The sequence below is a fragment of the Schistocerca piceifrons genome, chromosome X, assembly GCF_021461385.2.
Source record: "Schistocerca piceifrons isolate TAMUIC-IGC-003096 chromosome X, iqSchPice1.1, whole genome shotgun sequence".
NCBI lineage: Eukaryota > Metazoa > Arthropoda > Insecta > Orthoptera > Acrididae > Schistocerca > Schistocerca piceifrons.
In genome coordinates, this window is record NC_060149.1 from 852767590 (window position 1) to 852792801 (window position 25212).

Genomic DNA, 25212 nt, shown 5'->3' on the forward strand with positions numbered 1-25212 from the left:
TCCATCATCCCCCTCACTCCCAAACCAAGTTTCCCACAGTAGTCGCCACACTGGGGCACCGCTGGTGGAACATTGCTTCTAATGGGGCCTTCACAAGGCGCTGCTGACCGGCCAAAAGAGTGCCTGGATGGATAGTACGATTTTTATGAAGTGGTTTCTGGACGTTTTCATAAACCCCTGTGATAGCTCATCAGCTAAAGAGTGAGAAGAGGGAGAAAACACTACTTCTCCTTGACAATGCACCAACTCATCCGTCATGTCATATTTTAAACGAAAAAGACAAGTTCATGAAGGTAATATTTCTTCCACCTAACATAACCTCCTTATTACAGCCCATGGATCAAGGCATTATTGAGACTTTCAAATGATATTACAAGAAAGAATTGTTGCGTAAGTTATTGTTAGAAAGAGAAGAGGATGAAGAAGAAAGTCTCTTAAGAAATCATAAGAATATTGACTTGAAAGACACATCCTACATGATCAGCGCAGCATGGAATAGTGTAAAGGAAGAGAATTTGAAGAAAGCCTGGAATAAAATTTTGGACACAAGAAAATTCACAAGGTATGATTGAAAATGACGAACAGAATGATATATCCAAAATTCTCGGTATGCTAAAAGAAATAGAGTGCCACGAATGTGATGAAGAAGACGCTCATGAATGGATGAATATCGATGATGCACATCCAGGACACCAAATCATGCAGGACAGCGAGATTGTAAACGTCGTCATTGATAAAGATGACGCCGCCAGCATCTCATAAATCAGTACTCCAGAAAGTGAAGATGAAAGTATACCAACAGCTTCTGAGGCATTCACTTGTTTAGATATTGCCTTGCGATGGTTTGAAGCCCAAGATGAAAGTGACCAGTTTCAGAAATCTGTAACGAAAAAAGTACGTGACTTAGCTGCTCGTAAGCATGTAGGCTTGCTTAGCCAGACCAAAATAAAGGATGTTTTTAAATGTTAATTTTATATACTGTGTGTATTGTTCACGCAAAATGTATATATTTTTGTTTAATAAATTGTGCCACATGCTATATATTCCTACTGAAGTTGCCTTTGTATGTTACTTTGTAATACTAAAAGAGATGCCTGTTTTTATGAATAAATTTACTGTACAGAACTTCTTTTTGGCAAATAAACATGTACAGTTTGATTATCCGAACAAACCAGTTTTGTGAACACCCATGTCCCCCAATTACTTCAGATAATCGACGCTCTACTGTATTTCCATGCTTCGTGATTTTTGTTGTGCCCAATGTCCGTGTAACAAAAATCAAAGAATATTGTGTGTATATTATTCATCATTTTTATAAATTATGTAGCCTTCCACTTACTTAACATGAACACATTCTTTTAGATAAACACTCAGACTATGGATATTATGTTTACATATACAATATGTCAGATATTTTTAAAATTTTGGCATGAGTTGGTACCTTTTTTTTTTTCTTTTTTGTCAAGCCTCCGTCTTCCTTGACAATTTTTATCACCTGCGCTTCCCTTCACTAACAAACTGACTATTCCTCAATGCCTTGGCATGTATCCTATCTTACCTATTCCTATTCCAGACAACTGAAACGGTACTACATCCACTTGTAAGGATCCCATATTACACAACAACATTCCAGAAGAGAACAAGTACAGTGCGAACAGTATTTTTAGTGGATCTGATGCATCTTCCCAGTGTTCTGCCAATAAAACACAGTCTGCTTTGCCTTTCCACACCATTTCATATGTGACAGTTCCAATCTCATACTTTGGGATTATAATTACTAACAAAATCTTTTCTAAACTTTTTCTTGCTTTCATACTTAAAGTCAACACAATAATTCATTTGTAAAGTAAGCAGATGTTTGAAGATGTTTTATACACAGCAGCTTAATTCTTTAGCCCACTAACTGCTATAGACAATGCTGAGGGCATGCTTAAACACAGCCCCTGGGTTTTCCCTCAGTGCTGATTACATATATACATGTCCCATTCAGTCAACACACTCACTGCTGCCAATGAGTTACTTCCATAAGTAAATGAATAAAAATGTTTCTATTATTTATGATACAACATGTGCCTCTTTATTTGCTATCATTTACAAAAAAAACACATTTTGATATCTTTAACCATTTACGAAATATGATGGTTCTCATGACCATACAATTTTCAATGCAAAGGGATGGAAGAGGGCACATAGCAAGACATAAGAACCAGTAACTTAAGAATGAAATGAGTTATTACACTGCTCTTAATTTTCCATAAAATTTCAATATCTTATCTATGTTTCATATACAGAAAAGGATGAACAAATATCACCTTTTGCAGAGTTTACACAATGTATTTTTATCTCTGCAAACTCTTAAAATATTGTGCAATGTTTTTCTTAATTTGATGCAGCACAGTAACTACGATCAATAACTAAAAGAAAATCAGACCTTTATTGAGTGAAGGTATCAGATTGTAACATGTGCAAAAATCAACTTTTTTCACCACGTAAGTTTTCTTAAAATCAGATGGTAAATATTTCACAGCAACCGAAACACTACCTCTCAGCATAGTTATCAGCATTCTGCAAGCAGTAGAGCAACAAAAAAGCATTGCTCAGCACGGAATGCTAAGAGCATGTCTGTAGTAGTCTAAAGTTTAAAGAATCAGGGTTTATTGGTTGGCCAATGGTCTTATCACAGTGGCAACACTGGTTCCCGTCACATCACCAAAGCTAAGCGTTGTCGGGCTTGGCTACAACTCTGATGGGTTAACATCGGGTCTATTGGGCACTGTTGGCAAGAGGGGTGCACTCAGCCCTTGTGAGGCAAACTGAGGAGCTACTCGACTGAGAAGTTGGTTGACTGATTAATTGAGGGGCATTATGGGACCAAACGGCAAGGTCATCAATCCCACAATTCCAAAGATAATTGCAGAAGGGAGAAGGTCTGCTAAGAGTGGACGGGTCCAGTTAGAGGAGTCAAGACTATAAAACCAGGGTAGAAGGCATAAAAGAATTGGACCAAATATAAAACTGGAAAAGATAGAGGGGTAAAAGAGCTGTCTTTCCATGGGGGAGTGATCATGGGGTTCCAGATTGAGAAAGCTCTAAGAGAGACTCCAACCACAACCATGCTGCCCTTGCTCCAGGAGTAAAGCAAAACCTTATATCTGCAAACAAAAAACCACTTTCACAGAGGAAACTGAGCACCAGTTCAACCATCCATGAATTGTCTTCTAATATTAAAATTAAGGAATCTGGAAGACTATACTTAGTACAAAGGGCCAAAAGAAGGGGAAATTCCACCAATATATGGGATACTGCCAGTCTGGCTCCACAACCACATTGTGGAGGTGGTTCATAATGCAAGAGGAAACATTGTGTGAGCCTGTTATGACCAAGGCGCAGATGGTGTTAAGACATGGACTCCTCGTGAGAGGTGCAGAAGGAAAAGCACCAAACCGCAGTTAACTACCTGAGAGTGTAGAGTTTATTACTGTGAGCAGTAGCACACCAGATGTCATTCCACTGTTGGGCAAAGACACATTTGACATAGATCCACATATCCACAGTTGGAATCATGAAATGGAATCGGAGGGGGGGGGGGAGGGGGGGGGGGTGTAAATATCAGCTTTCTCTAGCCAAATGGTCAGCCAGTTCATTCACTAGAATGCCCACATGACTTGGGACCCAGAGAAAGACAACTGAGCTGGCGGCACAGCCAAGGGCACAGAGAAGGTCATGGATAACAGAGAGAAAAGGGTGACAAGAGTAGCATCATTCGATAGCCTGCAGGCTACTCGTTGAGTCGGTACAAATTAAAACACTGTGGAGGGAGGCCTGAGAAACAAACTGTAAGGCTTTGTGAATGGCTAGGAGCTCTGCTGTGAACACGCTACATAATCACAGCAATAAATGGTTATCTAAGCAAGTAGGAGACTTCAAAGCATATCCTGCCTTACCTATTGTTTTAGAACCATCAGTCTAGAAGATGGTGGCACCCTGGAACTCCGTAAGGATGGCAAGTACAAGATGCCAGAAAACTGTAGGAGTGATGGAGACCTTAGGGCCCTGGAATATGTTGATCCTAATCTGTGGTCAAGGCACCATAGAAGGAGGTGTGTGGGAAGAAATGAACAGGGCATATACAAGGAAGTGGATATGGAGAACCCAACAAAGGAAAGTGAGATGCTTTCCAACCGGTAATCCCACCCATGGGCAGTTAGGACGATGGAGACATACCTCGTTTGCAATTGCGTATGAAACCAGGAGTTGGATCCATTGTATTTGCAGAGAAGGAATCCCCGCTTCTGTGCAGAGACTGTCAATGGAACTAGAGTGAAAGGCACCAATATCCAGATGCGCCCCACAATGATGAACAGGGTCAAGTAGTTTCAGAGTGGAAGGATCCGCTGAGCCATAACCTGGCTACCACAATCTAGTCTGGACAAAAACAGAGCATGGTAAAGATGGAGAAGAGTAGCACAGTCTGCACCCCAAGACATGCAGGCCAGGAGGTGGAGAGCATTAAGCTTCTGCATGCACGTAGTCTTCAGGTGGTGAACATGGGGCAGCGAAGTCAGCTTTTTATCAAAATAACGCCCAAGGAATGGGACTGTGCTACAACATCTAGGAGCTGGTTGCCTAAATAAAGTTCTGGATCAGGGTGTATTGTGCGTCAATGACAAAAATGTATAGCCCGTGTCTTGGAAGGAGAAAACGGGAAGCCATTGGAGATGCCCATGCAGAGACCTGTCGGATGGTACCTTGGAGCCGGCGCTCAGCAGATGCTGCCAATTGGGAGCAGCACCAGATGCAAAAATCACTGACATACAGGGCCGCAGTAGCCAGAGGCCCAACAGAGGTTACAAGCTCATTGATGGCTATTAGGAAGACTGTGACACTTAACACTGCGCCTGTGGTGTGCCATTCTCTGAATCTGAGGGGTACTGAGTGAAGAGCCAGTGAGATAAAAACTCTTGGATAAAAATCAGAAGGGGACCATGAACGCCCCAGTCATGGAGAGTAACTAAAATGTGATGGTGCTAAGCCGTGACATATGCCTTATCTAGGTCAACGATGACCACGACAAAGTACCAGTGGTTAGTAAAAGTCTGTTGGATTGCTGTTTCCAATATGAGTAAAAGGTCTATTGGAGAATGTCCTTCCCGGAAGCCAGACTGATGCGGGGGCAAAAGGCCCTGAGATTAAAGAACCCAACATAATTGGAAGCAACTATCCTCTCAAGAATTTACAAAGTACTTTTGTCAGGCTAATTGGGCAGTAGATTTCGAGAGACATTTGGTTCTTCCCAGGCTTAAGGACTGGGATAACTATACTGTTTCATCATTGCGAGGGGAAGGCACCCATGAGCCAAATGTGGTTGAAGACCCTGTGTAGATTTTGCCATTCGGTAATGTCCAAATGTTGGCTCATCTGATGGAATCCGGGCCTGTGGTCGTGTCATGTGAAGAGGTAAGAGCCTGCAAGAATTCCCATACAGTGAAGGGTTCTTTACAGAATCATCTTGGTGGAGGTGAAACAGAGGGGGTCTATTCAACTCAGTGTTTCTGCTGGAGAATGGTAGCAGGATAGGAAGATGATGCTGATGTTGTCATGAAGTGTGTCGTGACATGTTCTGCAAGGGCCAATGGATCAGCACACAGAGCATCCTGGACAGTTGACCAGTTGTAGAGGCATATGTCCCAAGGAGGAAACATAGTGATCCCAGCATTCCTTTTTACTCCGCTTAATAAGGTAGCGAGCCTTAGCATGGAGATGCTTGAAAGTGAATAGATTGGTCTCTGAAAGTTGTCGTTTAAATCGCTGCAATGCCACTTGGTGGTGCTGGATAGAAACTGCCACGTCCTTGATCCATCACAGTACTGGTTGATGACAATGGGGACCTGGGGATAGAGGGATAGCAGTGCCACAGGCATAAAGAAGAGCAGCAGAGACGTCCTGCATGACCACATCAATGTAATATGAGAAGGAAGTGTTGAAGTGCACAGCAGACAACTGGCTCTTCAGAATGCCCAGCATCGGGGTCTGGTGTGGCAGGAAATTGCAGAATCATGGAAAAGTGGTCACTGTCACAAAGATCATCATGTTGTGACCAATGTATGGAAGCCACGAGAGCAGGTGAGGAGATGGTGAGACCAGTGGCAGAAAAGGTGCCCTGTGCAACACTGAAGAGGGTAGGGGAACCATCAATGAGGAGACATTTTTTGTTTTTTGTTTTTTTTTGTTTTGGTTTTAGGGCGCAAAACTCCTATGGTCATTAGCGCCCAGCCCGTGACTTAGGAAACAGTAAAAAACCGAAATTGAAAACCAGCAGCAACGGGAACAAAGTCATAAAATTGGAGAAACTAAAAGCAGAAGGAAGGCTTAAAAATCCACTACAGAAAGGGGTTGGTTGTCCCCAAAAAAAGCTTCAAATGACTGACGTCATTTCACTGGCACTAATAAACTGGAGAACGTGGTCGGCTGAGCGCGTGTCAACTGCTAAAATCGACGATAGATCAGGCGATAGCTGTAGACGGGAGCGTAACGGATTAAAATAGGGGCACTCAATTAAAAGGTGTCTTACCGTCCACAGCTGAGAGCAGTGGGAACAGAGTGGGGGAGGATCGCCGCTTAAAAGATGTCTATGGCTAAAAAGACAGTGCCCTATCTGGAGTCTAGTTAAAATTACCTCCTCCCGACGACGTGTTCGGGAGGAAGAGGTCCAAGCACAAGGAAGAGCTTTCACTTCCCGCAATTTATTATGGGGAAGTGTTGACCAATGCGCGTGCCATATATGAACAACACGACGACATAAAACGCTCTGTAGATCGGCGAAAGGAATCGATGGAATACCTGGCCGAAGAAGAGAGACTGTAGCCTTGGCTGCAATATTGGCCGCCTCATTTCCACAGATACCAACGTGTCCCGGGAGCCAGAGGAACGCCACCGAGACGCCCCCCAGGTGGAGCAAGCGCAGACAGTCCTGAATCCGGTGGACCAGAGGGTGCACAGGGTAAAGAGCTTGGAGACTGAGGAGAGAACTGAGAGAATCTGAGCAGATTACGTACTGTATCCGCTGATGGCGGCGGATGTAGTGGACAGCCTGGAGAACAGCGTAAAGCTCCGCAGTATAAACCGAACACTGGTCGGGACGCCGAAAGTGATTTGGGGTGTCGCCAACAATATAGGCACTCCCTACACCTAACGATGTTTTCGAGCCGTCGGTGTAAATAAATGTGGCGTCTGTCATTTGTGCACATAGAGCAGCAAATGCCCGATGATAAACAAGTGTAGGGGTACCATCCTTAGGAAATCGACAAAGGTAACGGAGCAGGCAGATCCGGGGACGGAGCCAAGGCTATGCTGTACTCCAAGTTGTCAAGAAGGTTTTAGGAAAGCGGAAGGAAAGAGAATGGAGCAGTTGACGGAAGCGGACTCCCGGGGGTAGTAGGGAGCAGGAGCGGCCTGCATACCCTACATCAAAGGAGGCGTCGAAAAAAAGGTCATGGGCTGGATTAGCAGGCATGGAAGACAGATGGCTAGCATAACGACTCAGAAGGACTGCTCGCCGATTGGACAGCGGAGGTTCAGCAGTCTCAGCATAAAGGCTTTCCACAGGGCTAGTGTAAAAAGCTCCAGACACTAAACGTAATCCACGGTGGTGGATAGAGTCAAGACGCCGAAGAATAGACGGCCGAGCAGAGGAGTAGACTACGCTTCCATAATCCAATTTTGAGCGCACTAAGGCGCGATAGAGCCGCAGAAGGACCACTCGGTCTGCTCCCCACGAGGTACCATTCAGGACACGGAGGGTGTTAAGGGATCGTAGACAGCGAGCCGAAAGATAGGAAACGTGGGAGGACCAGCACAGTTTTCTGTCAAACATAAGACCCAAGAATTTAGCGATGTCTGAAAACGGAAGGTTGACAGGACCTAGATGTAAGGAGGGCGGAAGAAACTCCTGACGTCGCCAAAAATTAACACAAACAGTCTTACTGGGAGAGAAACGGAAGCCGGTTTCGATGCTCCAAGAGTGGAGGCGATCGAGACATCCTTGAAGACGTCGTTCAAGAAGGCTGGTCCGTTGAGAGCTGTAGTAGATCGCAAAATCGTCCACAAAGAGGGAGCCCGAGACATCAGGAAGGAGACAATCCATAATTGGATTGATGGGAATGGCAAACAGTACAACACTCAGCACGGAGCCCTGGGGTACCCCGTTTTCTCGGGAGAAAGTACGGGAGAGAGTAGTGTTCACCCGCACCCTAAATGTGCGCTCTGCCATAAATTCGCGAAGAAAAAGGGGTAGCCGACTTCGAAAGCCCCAAGAGAACAGTGTGCGGAGGATGCCTGTCCTCCAACAGGTATCGTATGCTCTCTCCAGATCAAAAAATATTGCTACTGTTTGGCGTTTCTGGAGAAAATTGTTCATGATATAAGTGGAGAGAGCAACAAGATGGTCAATGGCAGAACGATGCTTTCAGAATCCGCATTGGACAGGTGTTAAAAGACTGCGGGACTCCAGCCACCAAGCTAAACGGCAATTCACCATACGCTCCAAAACCTTACAGACACTACTCGTGAGAGAAATGGGGCGATAGCTAGAGGGGAGATGTCCAAATGAGATGTCCAAATGAGATAAATTTGTCGTGGAGGCAGATAAAAATGTAGGGACCCCAGTGTTGAGGCAAACTAGATCCGCTTGGTGGAAGACGTCTAGCAATAGTGAGCCACGTGGACAAGGATGTGGAGATCCCCAAAGCGGGTGGTGGGCATTGAAGCCCCCAACCAGCAAATAGGGGGATGGAAGCTGACCAAGAAGATGAAGGAGATCAGCTCGTGCCATTGGTGTGGACGATGGAATGTATACAGTACAAAGAGAGAAGGTATATCCAGAAAGGGAAAGACGGACAGCGACAGCTTGGAAGGAAGTGTTTAAGTGGATTGGGTGATAATGGAGAGTATCATGGAGAAGAATGAGTCCTCCATGGGCTGGAGTGCCTTCAACAGAGGGGAGATCAAATCGGACGGACTGAAATTTAGGGAGAAAAAAGTGGTCATGGGGTCGCAGCTTTGTTTCCTGAAGACAGAAGATGACCGGCGAGTAGGATCATAAGAGGATCGACAATTCACCCCTATTGGCTCGAATGCCGCGGATATTCCAGTGGATAATGGACATGGGGTGAACAGAAAGTGGAGGAATGTGACCAAAGTTGCTGTCAATTCAAAGACTACTCGGAGCTAGTGACCGACAGCATGGAATGGCATTCAGCCGAAGGCAGAAGATCCTGATCCATAGGTTGGTCAGGACCAGCTCCTGCCACCAGCGATCGGCCGGTTGACCGGCCACCAGCAGTGCGCCTCGGCGACACAGAAGATGGCCGAGGGCGATATCCGCCAGGTGGTGCTGTAGATGGGACACGCCTTGGCGGAGAAGGAGAGGAACTGGGTTTCTTTGTAGCCTTCTTGGAAGTGTGATGTTTAGATGAAGGAGGAACCGATGGTTGTAAAGTTGCAGTATGTAAAAACTCTTCACGAGTGTGCTCTTTTTTGGAGGTCTTAGTGTCTGACTTTTGGGCTCGAGATTTAGCAGAACCCGACGAAGGGTGAGCCATAGAGTGGGCAGGCGAAAGTGGTGAGGTTGAACGGGCGATCTTTGCGCTGGCCGATCTGACGACCGTGGCACTAAAGTTGAGGTCGCAAGTCTGCGTGGCCGCCTCCTTTGTTGGCCGAGGAGAAGCAAGGACAGTGCTGTATTTTCCTGTCTGAGGCACGGTGGGCTGTCGACTGGCGAATAATTTTCGAGCAGCAAAGGTCGACACCTTTTCCTTCACTCTTATTTCCTGGATGAGCTTTTCGTCCTTAAAAACGGGGCAATCTCGAGAGGAAGCAGCGTGGTCACCCATACAGTTGATGCAGCGAGGGGATGGAGGTGGACAAGCACCCTCATGGGCATCCTTGCCACACGTAACACATTTGGCCGGATTGGAACAGGACTGGCTGGTGTGATTGAACCGCTGACATCGATAGCAACGCGTAGGGTTTGGGACGTAAGGGCGAACGGAAATTATCTCATAGCCTGCTTTGATTTTCGATGGGAGTTGAACTTTGTCAAATGTCAAGAAGACAGTGTGGGTTGGAATGATGTTCGTGTCAATCCTTTTCATAACTCTATGAACAGCCGTTACGCCCTGGTCAGACAGGTAGTGTTGAATTCCTTCGTCAGACAATCCATCGAGGGAGCGTGTATAAACGACTCCACGCGAGGAATTTAAGGTGCGGTGCGGTTCGACCTGGACGGGGAAGGTGTGGAGCAGAGAAGTACGCAGCAATTTTTGTGCCTGGAGGGCACTGACTGTTTCTAACAACAGGGTGCCATTCCGTAATCGGGAACAAGACTTTACAGGACCTGCAATTGCGTCGACACCTTTCTGAATAATGAAAGGGTTGACCATGGAGAAGTCGTGACCGTCGTCAGACCGAGAAACAACAAGGAACTGTGGCAACGATGGAAGAACTGTCTGTGGCTGAGACTCAGTGAACTGACGTTTGCGAGCAGACATAGTGGAAGGTGAGGAACCCATTGCGGAAGAATCCCCCATGATTACCGGCGTCTCCGATAGCGTGCTCCTCCCTTGTGGGGGCCCTCACTGTGGGCACTCCCGCCTTAGGTGGTTGTTCACACCTCAGGTCACACCTCCCAACAAACGGATGGAGGGACCAATCGGCACTTTCGGAAGGTATCAGCTCGGGTAATCACCCCTCCATGGGCCTGGCCGTTACCAAGGGGTACATACGTGTCCTACCTGTCTACCCGGGGCGGGGAATTACGTGTTACCCCGTCACCGACTACGCATGGAAGTGCGTGGGTCTTCCTTCAGACACGCACAGGGAGGAAAAGAGAGAAAGGGAAAGGAAAGAAGAGGGGTCTCAAACGCCGCAGCGGATAAAAAGGCAAAGAGAAGAGGGAAGGAAAAGAGAAGGACAGAGGAAGGACGAAGACTTGCAAGTGTAGAAAGCAAGGAATTTGTAACAGTTTCGAGCGTCCGTCTCCGGACGTAGGCACAAACCATACTCCCAGAGGGGGACAAAGGGAAGGAAAGGGCCAGAGGTGAGGGGGGGCGAAGATGGGGGATGGGGAAGGATGAGGAAAGGGAGGGTATGCAGCCCGGAAAGGAAGGAGGGCCACATTAGCTCGGGGTCCCGTGCTCACTACGCACGTGTCCACAAAAGAGTTTTGGACCCCCTGGGGGGAATGAGGAGACAGCCTGACGCAGTCTGAGGAGACAAAGTCTGTAATAAGTTGGTCAATTAGAAGACCCCTACTCGTCAAGGTTGCACTCCCCCATAGGGGATGGTGCACATTAAAGTCCCTGAGCAGGAGGTACAATCATGGGAGTTTATGTATTAAGGCAGGCAGATCAACACGAAGAAGTGGTCTACCAAGATGGAGGTAGACATCAAAAATGGTAATGGCTGGGGTCATTCGCACTCTTACCGCTATTGATTCCAGGTTGGTGTGAGAGGGCTCCAGTAACTAATGACATCAGTGTGCACCAAAGTTCAAACTTCTCCAGACACTATCCCAGGGCCAGGACAACTGTTACACAATGCTCGATAATCATGAAAAGCTGGAGAGTGGTCATCACGGAATTGCATTTCCTGAAAAGAGCAAGACAGAATGCAGAGTAAGAGGAAATGAGTTGTTTAATTTCTGGTAGGTGACAGTAATATCCATTGCAATTCCACTGGATTATCCTGCGGCTAGAGCCCAGGTAGACATATAGACGCTGACGGAAGGTCATGTCACCGAGTTAGTGGTTGTCACTGATGAGGATTGTGTGACATCCATAAAAACTGGGTCTGATTTAGGATGAGGATGAGGATTGGGAGGAGAATGGTTGGTTGGTTTAAAAGAGGAAGGGGGTGGGGGGGGGGGGGGGGGACCAAACAGCAAGGTCATCGGTCCCTTGTTACCGGTAAAATAATTATACAACGGAAAGAAGAGAAAGGAGGCTTATGTCACAATAATAAATAACAGAAGAAAGAAGAACCAGAAGAATGACAGGAGGACACCCAACACTATTATGGACAAAACAGGAAAAGAAAACCACAGAGAGAAGCAAGAAACAGGAAGAACGGGTGACAACAAGAGAGCAGATGACTGCGGCTGGCCGACCACGAGAATAAAAAGGAAGAGCCAGCCACTCTGTGACACATTAAAACATCCACCCTAAAAGCATAAGAGTGGAGAACAACACAACAGGACAAAGGACAGGCGCAAAACATTTACATAGAATGATAAAGCACACCATCACATATAAAAAGTAAAACTAAATTAGCCGATTAGGCGTTGTCAGCTAAAATTAACGGCAACACGTCTGGTAATTGAAGAGTCTGTCACACGGCAGCCAAAGAAGGACAGCTCACCAAGATATGGGCCACTTTCAACCGGGCACCACACCGACACTGATGTGGGTCATCACAGCGCGGGAGGTAGCCGTGTGTAACCCAAGCGTGGCTAATGTGGAGCCAACAGAGAACCACAGAGTCCCTGCAACAGACACGCATGGAGGACTGCCACACATTCGTAGTCTCCTTAGTGGCACGCAGTTTGTTTGAAGTGTTGAGGTTATGCCATTTTCACTTCCAAAGCCGCAAAATCTTGCGCCATAGTACTGAACGCAGGTCAGTTGCAGAGAAGCTTATCTTCATAAGAGGTTTCTGCGTAACCTGTTTGGCCAGCCTGTCAGCAAGTGCATTGCATGGGATTCCAAAGAGACATAGGGTCCAGACAAACACCACTGAATGACTGGACCTTTCCAGGGCATAGATGGGACTCCTGGATGGTCACTACCAAAGGATGATGAGGGTAGCACTGGTCGATAGCTTGTAAGCTGCTCAAGGAGTCAGTACACAGAAGAAACGACTCCCCAGGGCATGAATGGATGTGCTCAAGGGCACAAGATATAGTCACCAGCTCAGCAGTGATAACACTGCAGTCATTAAGCAAGGAATGCTTTTCAATATGTTCTCCATGGACATATGTGAAGCCGACATGAGCATCAAACATCGAGTCTTCAGTGTAAACCACTTCGTGGCCTCAGTACATGTCAAGAATCAAAGAGGAGTGGCCCGCGGGGTTACCTCAGTCCTTAGGGCCATGTGAAAGGTCTAGGAGAAGCCGGGGCCTAGGCATACACCATGGAGGTGTACATGAATGGACATCAAGTATAGGTGGTAAAGGCAAGGACTCGAGTTCGGAAAGAAGGGACTGGACACGAACTGCAATTGGAAGCCCTGACCCGGGCCGCTGATGTGGGAGATGAAGTGGCATGAGTGAGAAAAGGAGATGGTGACTGGGATGCACAGGAGAACTATGAACGTGTGCAACACAACTGGCCAGCAGCTGTGCATGCACAATTTGCAAAGGAGAGACTCTGGCCTCCACAAGGATGCTGGTAACTGGACTGGTCCTGAAAGCTCCTGTCGCTAGGCGAACGCCACAGTGGTGCACTGGACTGAGTAAACGCAATGCTGAGGGTGCTGCCGAACCATAAACCAGACTCCCATAGTCAAGGCAGGACTGAACAAGGGCTCTACAGAGCTGCAGCAGCGTAGGGCGACCTGCACCCCAGCACCCCAGTTGGTGTTGCTCGGGCAGCGGAGGGCACTGAGGTGCTGCCAACACTTCTGCTTGAGCTGACAAAGGTGAGGAAGCCAAGTCAATTGGGCATCGAAAACCAGTCCTAAGAATCCATATGTCTCCACTACAGTGAGTGGATTGTCATTTAGGTGAAGTTCTGGTCCTGGATGAAAGGTATGACACCGACAGAAGTGCATAACACATGACTTTGTAGCTGAAAACTGAAAACTGTGAGCTACACCCTATGACTGCGCCTTTTGGATGGCTCCTTGTAGGTGCCGCTCAGCAACACAAGTAATGGTAGAGCCATACAAAATGCAAAAGTCATCTGCATACAGACAAGGTGAGACCAATGGCCCTACAGCTGCTGCTAGTCCATCAGTGGCCACTAAAAATAGACACTCAATACAGAGCCCTGCGGGACCTTATTCTATTGGATATTGAGGGGGGGGGGGGGCGAGGCAGGGACTACATGAGGCACCAACTTGGACATGGAAAGTACGAAGTGACAGGAAATTTTGGATAAAAATCTGGAGCAGTCCTCGGTGACCTCATTCGTACAATGTGGCAAGTATATAATGTTGCCAGGTGGTGTCATACACTTTTCGTAAATCAAAAAAGATGGCAACCAGGTGTTGCTGTTTGTAAAAGGCTGTTCGGATGGCAGACTCATGGGACACAAGATTATCAGTGGTAGAGTGACCCTGTCGGAAGCTGCCCTGACATGGAGCCAGTAGGCCACGCGACTCCACGACCCAACCCAACCACCAACACACCATACATTCCAGCAGCTTACAGAGAACGTTTCTGAGGCTGAGGGGCCGATAGCTATCCACATCAAGTGGGTTTTTACCGGGTTTGAGCACTGTAATGATGGTGCTCTCCCACCACTGCGATGGAAAGACACCATCGCACCAGATGCGGTTGAAGATGATGAGGAAATGTCCCTTGTAGTCAGATAAGAGATGTTTAATCATCTGACTGTGGATCCAATCTGGCTCAAGAGCTGTATCGGGGCAGTGTGAAAGGGCTTGAGAAGCCCCCACTCTGTAAATGGGGCGTTATAGGATTCACTGTGGCATGTAGTGAATGAGAGGACTTTCCCTTCCAGCTGCCATTTGCATTGGAGAATTACGCCCAGCCTTTCTCACTATCAGAGGCTCGAGCATAGTGCTGAGCAAAGTGTTCGGCACCATTATGTTATCACTAGGAACATCTGTTGGGGTCTGGTACCCGAAAACACGTTCGATCTTTGCCCAGACTTGGGAAGATGACATATGGCACCAAATGGTTGAGATGTATCTTTCTCAACACTCCTGCTTCTGTAGTTTGATAAGTTGGTGAACGTGAGCACGGAGATTTTTAAAGGCTATGAGGTGCTTCAGAGAAGAGTGTCACTTACGTCATTGTAGAGCTTGCTGATGCTCCTTAATTGTTTCAGTGACTTCCAGCATCGACCAAGGGAATGCCTTTCACCGGGGTCACCCTAAAGAGTGAGGGATTGTGTTTTCTACCACAGAAACAATTGTTGTGGTCACCTGCTCAACCATCACACCAATGTTACCGTGTGGCAGAGATTCAGCGGTAACAGCAGAGGTGAAAGTGTCCCAGTCCACCTTGATTAAAGTCCATCTGGGAAGGCGTCCGTGGGCCTGACGCTGGGGCAGTGACAGGAAGATGGGGAAGTGGTCACTACCACACAGGTCATCATGTGCTCTCCAGTGGATAGATGGGAGAAGTCCTGAGCTGCAAATGGATAAATCAATGACCGAGTAATTACTATGAATCACACTGAAATGTGTGGTGGCTTCAGTATTTAAGAGGCAGAGGTTGAACTGAGACAGTAAAGTTTCGATACCTCTGCCTCAGTCACTAAGCACGGTGCTACACCACAAGGAGTTATGAGTTAAAATCTCCTGAAAGTAGGAAAGGTTTAGGGAGTTGATCAATCAGTGCAGCTAATACATTCAGGGATACTGCACCATCTGGAGGAAAATATACATTGCAGACCGTTATTTCCTGTATCGTCCTTATTCTAACAGCCACAGCTTCAAGAGGGGTTTGAAGAGGCAAAGCTTCACTACAGACTGAGTTTAGGACAATAACGCAAACTCCACCAGACACTTGATTACAGTCACTACAGTTCCTGTAGTATACCTTATAGCCACAGATGGCAGGGCTCTGCGTTGCCAGGAACCAGGTTTCCTGGAGGGCAATGCAGAAGGCAGGTGTAAAGCTTAACAATTGCCGTAGCTCAGCCAGGCCATGGAAAAAACCACCACAATTTCACTGGAGGATGACATCGTGACACTGAGAAGGCATGGAACATTCAATGAGGCCATTTATGCCTCCTGGTCACCTGCTGCCACCGACATTTTGCCTGAGCTGTTTATATCTATCATGTCTGAGGGTGCGGCGATGTATAGGTCCTCAGTGGACGCCACATTCTCAACCTCACCCGCAGACACACAGCTTGTGGGTAGCAGTGGTGTGGGTGCCATCTCAATTCCCTTCATCTTGGGGACCATCTTTTTGGCTTTTCCTCCCTGCTCCTTGGGTTTCCCTGGTTGAGAGGACTTCACTGATTCTGTCTCCGGAACTGAGGATGAGCGTGAAGCCCTACGATCAGCTGCTTTTGGGCTCTTCAGCCACTCGTGGTTGTCATCTTTCCCACTAGGAGAAACCTGGGAAGGGAGTGACCCAAGGGTCCCCTTCCTAGCGAGAGGAGCCAAAGAAGACTTACACTTCTCTGGCTCAGAACAGGGGACTGACATCCCTGATTGTTTGGGGAAGGGGGAGGTGGGGTTTTGCTCCCGAAGTAGGTGGTGCAGGAGCAACAGGGAAGTGCCCCCCCCCCCCCCCCTCCACCACCACCAAGGGGGCAGGTGTAGTCTTATGGTTCTGAGAGGCGACAGGAATGCGAGGAACTGATGGGGTGACAACTGTTCTCATAGGCGCGGCATAAGAGGAGGTCATACGCACGTGTTCTAATTTCTTCTTAGCCTCAGTGTAAGTCAGTCAGTCCAGGGTCTTATGTTCCACGATTTTCCTCGCTTCCTCTAAAATCCTGCAGTCAGGCGAGCAAGGTGAATGATGCTCTCCACAGATAACACAGATCGGAGGTGGAGCACGTGGAATATCGGGATGTAATAGATGTCCACAATCTTGACAGTGATGTTGGAAATACAGTGGGAAGACATATGGCTGAACTTCCAGCACTTAAAGCACCGCATTGGGGGAGGGATATATGGCTTGACATCACAGTGGTAGAACATCACCTTCACCTCCTCGGGCAACGTGTCACCCTCGAAGGCCAAGATGAAGACAATGGTGAGAACCTGATTATCCCTCGGACCCCGATGGACGTGCTGGACAAAATTAACACCTTGCCACTCTAAATTGGTGCACAGCTCATCGTCAGACTGCAAAAGAAGGTCCCGGTGGTCATTGTCAGACTGCAAAAGAAGGTCCAGGTGGAATATAATACCGTGGACCATATTTAAGCTCTTATGGGGTGTCATGGTAACAGAAACATCTCCCAACTTGTCACAAGCGAGTAATGCCCGTGACTGGGCAGAGGATTCTGTTTTTTATCAAAACTGACCCAGATCACATGGCAGGACACATGCTAGGGTAGTCCATGCAGTTCCAATGACCATCATGTCCAGATGGTTTAGTTGTCAGGGTATCTGCCTAGTAGGGAGGAGTCCTGGGTTCAAAACCCGGTCCAGCACAAATTTTCAGTTTTCCCCATTGATCTCAATTAATGCACACTCACGGCCAGTGTCTGTAATTCCTTTGTGTATTACATTGATACTTCTGGGTTTCCTACAGCTATCATTATCAGGATTGGATGAAGATCACCTAATTAAAAAAAAAAAAATCCCTGTGCGCCCTCCACACCTGACCTATTTTGGGAGACACTACAGTTCTGCACCCAATGGCACAAGTCCAGGAAGCTGGAGCCTAGCTTGTGAAAGAACCTATGCTCTCTTGGTTCAGTCCTTCCACTTGACTCAGAACCAAAGGGACATAATCAATTCTGGGGACAATGCTCCAAATCGTGAGCTTTGTGGAAATTTCACATGCAAGGCTGGTATTCTCAGCATTATCTGCCAAGCTAGTGGCCCAGATGACGGGGATCATTTGTTTCAACATGCACCACAGTCTGCAGATGGTTGCACCTTGTTCCCTCAATGGCTGCCAGAAAAACCTGTACAATATGTTGAATGCAACCTCCAGGTATACACACTGAGTGCACCTGGTGTCCTTCCCTTATCCTTGCTGTCATTTCCCTAAGGGGGACCATCATTCACCACAAGATTGAACTGCCAACGATTAATAGACACCTACACTTTTGCATTTGCCTCCTCTTGACATCATACAAATCAAGTTTCCCCAAACAAGGTTTACTGATCTCAGTTTCAGTTTCAGTGAAAGACAGAACCTCCAGCATGTTGGTTAGGTGGATTGGTACAACACCCTCAGTCCACCATGGTCCCCATTCACCCTGTAAAGAACAACTATGTCTTCCAGTGAAATGTCACTCACAATCAAATTGACAAGTAATGACATATACCATACTTTCTCCACAGGGGACAGGATCGACAGGAGAGGATAATACTTGAGATTGCTTTGGTATTGGTACCAAAAATACACGACAGTCGGGAGCTCCTCAAACACACTAATTCGTAGCAGCTGCCAATTGTTTGACAGTAGTCAGGGTGATTTCCAGCTGCTTACAAATCTCAACCAACTCATTCCATCTTAGAGAACAGCATTCACTGTGGGGCTGCATTTTAGCTGGTGTGATGGAACAAATAATTTTAATCCATTGAGCCAAAAAGTTGCTAATTCCCTATAAGAACTGAAGCAAATAAACAAAACAAGATTTCTATTAAGCCAACGCAAAAACCTATACTCAAAATTACTAGTTTCCTAAAACTTTGAGTTTAATAATAGTTGTTACAAGACTTGAAAACAAAATTAATTTATGACAAATGTAATTTATAGGGCTACTCCTCCTTAAGGAAAAATTAAATGTAGCAATATGTTAGAATATCTGCTACAGTAACTAAATCACAAATGCTGATTTACTACAAATTATTGTCAGATTATGCACAGGACACGGATAGCTTCTGAAAATTCTCAAAAATGCACATTCATTTGCACTGATATACAATCAAATTCAGGGGTGATGTATTCTTTGGCAGCAACTGTGAACCACAACCACTGATTTGCTACGAAATAAGTTATGCAACCAAACGACTCCTACCGGTAATTTAAGAAAATAACGATCTAAACGTTCTCAAAAATAACCTGTTTATTACATTATACACCCCCCCCCCCCCTCCCCCAATACCATAAGTGTAACCACAACGGAGGGGTCTCTGTTGAGAAGTTAGACAAACGTGTGGTTCTGAAGAGGGGCAGCAGCCTTTTCAGTAGTTGCAGGTGGTGGTGGTGGTGGTTAGTGTTTAACGTCCCGTCGACAATGAGGTCATTAGAGATGGAGCACAAGCTCGGGTTAGGGTTGGGAAGGAAATCGGCCATGCCCTTTCAAAGGAACCATCCCGGCATTTGCCTGAAATGATTTAGGGAAATCACGGAAAACCTAAATCAGGATGGCCGGAGACGGGATTGAACCGTCGTCCTCCCGAATGCGAGTCCAGTGTGCTAACCACTGCGCCACCTCGCTCGGTAGTAGTTGCAGGGGCAACAGTCTGGATGATTGACTGATCTGGCCTTGTAATACTAACCTAAACAGCCTTGCTGTGCTGGTACTGCAAACGGCTGAAAGCAAAGGGAAACTACAGCCGTAATTTTTCCCGAGGGCATGCAGCTTTACTGTGTGGTTAAATGATGTTGGTGTCCTCTTGGGTAAAATACACCAGAGGTAAAATAGTACCCCATTTGGATCTCCGGGTGGGGACTACCCAGGAGGTCGTCATTATCAGGAGAAAGAAAACTGGCATTCTACGGATCGGAGATTGGAATGTCAGATCCCTTAATCGGGCAGGTAGGTAAGAAAATTTAAAAATGGAAATGGATAGGTTAAAGTTAGATATTGTGGGAATTGGTGAAGTTCAGTGACAGACGGAACAAGACTTCTGGTCAAGTGAATACAGGGTTATAAATACAAAATCAGATAGGGGTAATGCAGGAGTGGGTTTAATAATGAATAGGAAAATAGGAATACTGGTAAGCTACTACAAACAGCATAGTGAACACACTATTGTGGCCAAGATAGATACGAAGCCCACGCCTACCACAGGATTACAAGTTTATATGCCAACTAGCTCCGCAGATGGCAAAGAGATTGAGGAAATGTATGATGAGATAAAAGAACGTATTCAGATAGTGAAGGGAGACAAAAATTTAATAGTCATAGGTGACTGGAACTCTATAGCAGGAAAAGGAAGAGAAGGAAACACAGTAGGTGATTATGGAATGGGAGTAAGGAATGAAAGAGGTAGCCACCTGGAAGAATTTTGCACAGAGCTTAACTTCATCATAGCTAACACTTGGTTCAAGAATCGTGAAAGAAGGTTGTATACATGGAAGAAGCCTGAAGATACTGTGAGGTCTCAGACAGATTATATAATGGTAAGCCAGAGATTTAGGAACCAGGTTTTAAATTGTAAGACATTTCCAGGGGCAGGTGTGGAGTCTGACCACAATCTATTGGTAATGAACTGTAGATTAAAGCTGAAGAAACTGCAAAAAGGTGGGAATTTGAGACAGGACCTGGATAAACTGAAAGAACCAGAGGTTATAGAGAGTTTCCAGGAGAGCATTAGGGAATGACTGACAAGAATGGGGGAAAGAAATACAGTAGAAGAAGAACTGGTAGCTTTGAGATATGAAATAGTGAAGGCAGCAAAGGATCAAGTAGGTAAAAAGACAAGGGCTAATGGGAATCCTTGGGTAACAGAAGAGATATTGAATTTAATTGATGAAAGGAGAAAATATAAAAATGCAGTAAACAAAGCAGGCAAAAAGGAATAAAAAAAGTCTCAAAAATGAGAGTGACAGGAAGTACAAAATGGCTAAGCAGGGATGGCTAGAGGACAAATGTAAGGATGTAGAGGCACATATCACCAGGGGTAAGATAGATACTGCCTACAGGACAATTAAAGAGACCTTTGAAGAAAAGAGAACCACTTGTATGAATATCAAGAGCTCAGATGGAAACCCAGTTCTAAGCAAAGAAGGGAAAGCAGAAAGGTGGAAGGAGTATATAAAGAGCCTATACAAGGGCGATGTACTTGAGGGTGATATTATTGAAATGGAAGAGGATGTAGATGAAAATGACAAGGGCGATATGATACTGTGTGAAGAATTTGACAGAGCATTGAAAGATCTAAGTCAAAACAACGCCCCGGAAGTAGACAACATTCCATTAGAACTACTGATGGTCTTGGGAGAGCCTGGCCTGACAGAACTCTACCATCTGATGAGCAAGATGGACGAAACAGGTGAAATACCCTCAGACATCAAGAAGAATATAATAATTCCAATCCCAAAGAAAGCAGGTGTTGACGGAGGTGAAAAATACCACACTGTCAGTTTAATAAGCCACGGCTGCAAAATGCTAACATGAATTCTTTACAGACGAATGGAAAAACTGGTAGAGGCCAACATTGAGGAAGGTTAGTTTGGAATCTGTAAAAATGTTGGAACATGTGAGGCAATACTGACCCTATGACTTATCTTAGAAAATAGATTAAGGAAAGGCAAACCTACGTTTCCAGCATTTGTAGACTTAGAGAAAGCTTTTGACAATGTTGATTGGAATACTCTCTTTCAAAGTCTGAAGGTGGCAGGAGTAAAATACACTGAGCGAAAGGCTATTTACAATTTGTACAGAAAGCAGATGGCAGTTACAAGAGTCGAGGGGCATGAAAAAAAGCAGTGGTTGGGAAGGGAATGAAACAGGGTTGTAGCCTATCCTCGATGTTATTCAATCTGTATGTTGAGCAAGCAGTGAAGGAAACAAAAGAAAAATTTGGAGTAGGAATTAAAATCCAGGGAGAAGAAATAAAAACTTTGAGGTTTGCTGATGACATTGTAATTCTGTCAGAGACAGTAAAGGACCTGGAAGAGCAGTTGAACAAAATGGACAGTGTCTTGAAAGGATGATATAAGATGAACATCAACAAAAGCAAAACGAGGATAATGGAATGTAGTCGAATTAAGTCAGGTGGTGCTGAGGGAATTAGATTAGTAAATGAGACATTTAAAGTAGTAGATGAGTTTTGCTATTTGGGGAACAAAATAACTGATGATGGTTGAAGTAGAGAGAATATAAAATGTAGACTGGCAATGGCAAGGAAAGCATTTCTGAAGAAGAGAAATTTGATAACATCGAGTATAGATTTAAGAGTCGGGACGTCGTTTCTGAAAGTATGTGTGTGGAGTGTAGCCGTGTATGGAAGTGAAACATGGACAATAAATAGTTTAGACAAGAAGAGAATAGAAGCTTTTGAAATGCGGTGCTACAGAAGAATGCTGAAGATTAGATGGGTAGATCACATAACTAATGAGGAGGTATTGAATATAATTAGAGAGAAGAGAAATTTGTGGCACAACTTGACTAGAAGAAGGGACTGGTTGGTAGGGCATATTCTGAGGCATCAAGGGATCACCAATTTAATATCGGAGGGCAGCGTGGAGGGTAAAAATAATAGAGGGGGACGATGAGATGAATACACTAAACAGATTCAGAAGGATGTAGGTTGCAGTAGGTACTGGGAGATGAAGCTTGCACAGGTTAGAGTAGCATGGAGAGCTGCATCAAACCAGTCTCTGGACTGAAGACCACAACACAATGACAACACATTATAATACAATGACAGTAGAGAATGATTGTTTTGAAGGAGAATAGGCCTACTGTGCCATAATGTTTCTCTGTTAACATCAAAAGGGTTCTAGGAAACCGATGTTGTCCTAGCACTGAAGCATACAGAAAATTTTTGTCCACATAAAATGCAATCTGGGGTATAAAATTATACAGTTTTCTGCTATTTCAATTTCACATAAGTAAAATACCAATATTTTACTGACCAATAAAGTTCTTTTCATGTGAGTGACATGCCCTGCCATAGCTGGGAAAAGAAGGGAACTAGCATAAAAATGCTCCAATCGGAGCATAAAACATGCGAATATGCTCCTGCTAATTGAAAGACTGACTGTGAAGTGGGGTCGCTGCTGCCTCATTCTACCTTCCTCAGTACCTTTAAAAATTTTACCAAGAATTTTGATATGTGCACATTTTCACACTTTTATGCTGAGATAAGGAGATAGTGGCAGTGGGAAAGAGACAGAAGAGTAACAAACAACAAAAGATAGAGGATAATGGTTGTGATACAGAAATGGCAATATCAGGGTGAGAGAGAGAGAGAGAGAGAGAGAGAGAGAGAGAGAGAGAGAGAGACAGTAGCAGTGGAATATAGCTGACAGTAACAGAACAATGCTAGGGGAAGACTGAAGGTGACAGTGCCACTGGGAGGGAGAGCAATGAAGATGATTAAGAAGAGGACAAGGTAGAAGTGGGTGATTAGAAAGAGAGAGAGAGAGAGAGAGAGAGAGAGAGAGAGAGAGAGAGAGACTATGACCATGGCAACAAAGAAGAGAGATAGTGACAGTGACAACAGACAGCAGCAATGGAAAGGAATGAATGACATAGTAGCATTAAGAGAGTAAAAGGATGGGGAAGAGAGTGACAGTGAGAGGAGGTGTAGATGAGAAGGGGGTTAGCATGTGCTTGGAGCAGCACTTCTCTTATCATGGTCAAATGTGGTCAAGGGAAACCTTGACATTTCCATGTATTCTGAACATTAGGTCACTGTCACATCCAAATGCTCCATACATTGCACAATTCAACCAGTGAGCCCACTGGAGACCTACAATGAGGCACCTTTCAAACTCTGTCAGGTACTGACAATGCTGTCCTACACAAATTTGAAGCACCTTCATGTGTTTCAGAGTGACCACTCAACACCTGACACTGTTCACGGCCCTTATACAGCCTACCAAACACTGTGCCAATTTTACCCTGGGATGGGATAAAAATAATGTGCAGTGACGACAAAGTTACAGAATAAAGCATATGTAACTGACAGAGGATAAACACATGTCTATGTTCATGGCAGGCATGAGGACATTGAATCATAGTTCCTCACATTTTTTCCACCACACTTCTGTCTGTTTCCTCTCTTTGACAGGCACTGTCACTGGTGGAACCACACACAGATAAGAACACTAAATATGAACAACACTACTGCACTCTGATAGTCTTTCTACATGTCACAGAGAATTTGAATTCTCTTCATTAACGTATCTGCTAATGTTATGCACTTGTATTAAGTTATATCACACTTCAGGCTATTTCTTCTGGGTGCTTCACATTTTTCTTTTTACAAGCCATGAACATTATTATAAAATTAAATAATATGGCATTCACAGCTAAGTGAAACATTTGCACCTGTACATTACACCTTGTAGCACTTCACAGTCTCAAAGGAAAAACTAGTCTGGTGTCAGAAAACACAAGGACAGTATAACAATTTCCTGAGGTTGGCAAGCATTTATATATAATAGTACAACAATTCACTGCACTTCTTCACCTTTCTTTCACAACTCCACAACTGTGTCTCTGAAGCAACATTTTAGAGCGATTTCTAACAAATTTCTCTTCCATACCATCATTCCTGCTGGTAGGGACCATATTCACTACAGCTTAGTTTCTTCACATCAATGTGGATATTTTTCAACCAGCAGGTTAGAAGTCTTCCTCTCTGTCTCTTATTTTTTGACAAGGAAAAGCACTCCTTCACAACATGACAATGACATCCTGGTGATATGTGATCAATCACCTCAGCCTGAATTCTGAGGTATTTCCATATTGGGGGAACTTCTAAAAACTGATTCACTGCACACTGTCTTTAAATAACACTACTCCTGCCTAATGCAACATGCATGTTTTTGTTTGTTCACTTTTTTTTCCTCCCAGATCTCACTGCCACACAACAGTACTCATCTTAAAGCTGTTTTATAAATGTTGCCTTCCATTCTTATGAACATTTTTGTATTGCACAGAATCCCTGAAAGGATTTGTCATTTTTTTCCAACCAGATGGCATTCTATAAGTAATGTCAACTCCAATTGATCCATCCTCTGATATAACTGATCTCTCACATTTAAAAGTTTTAGCTCTTTGAAGTGTGACATCAAATTTCCCACGTCACTGTCATAGAGCGTTAGTGAACCACTAACTTTTACAACATAGGTTATCAGTTCCTGGTCAAATACACTGCCAGAAAAAATTGTGCCATGGTTCAATACATGAATAGTAAGGAGTTTTAGGTTATTCATCTGTTTTCCATGTTGAACAGCAAGAAGATGGTGTGCAGGGGGCCCTTCCGTGTATCCTCTGTTTTTAGTCATAAGACAGTAACTGCATCGAGTTTACACATGAGCAGTGTTTGTAAATGGATTTTTCGGCAGAACCCTGCCCCAAGTATATATTCCTGTTTTCCATGTTGAACAGCAAGATGATGGTGTGCAGGGGGCCCTTCCGT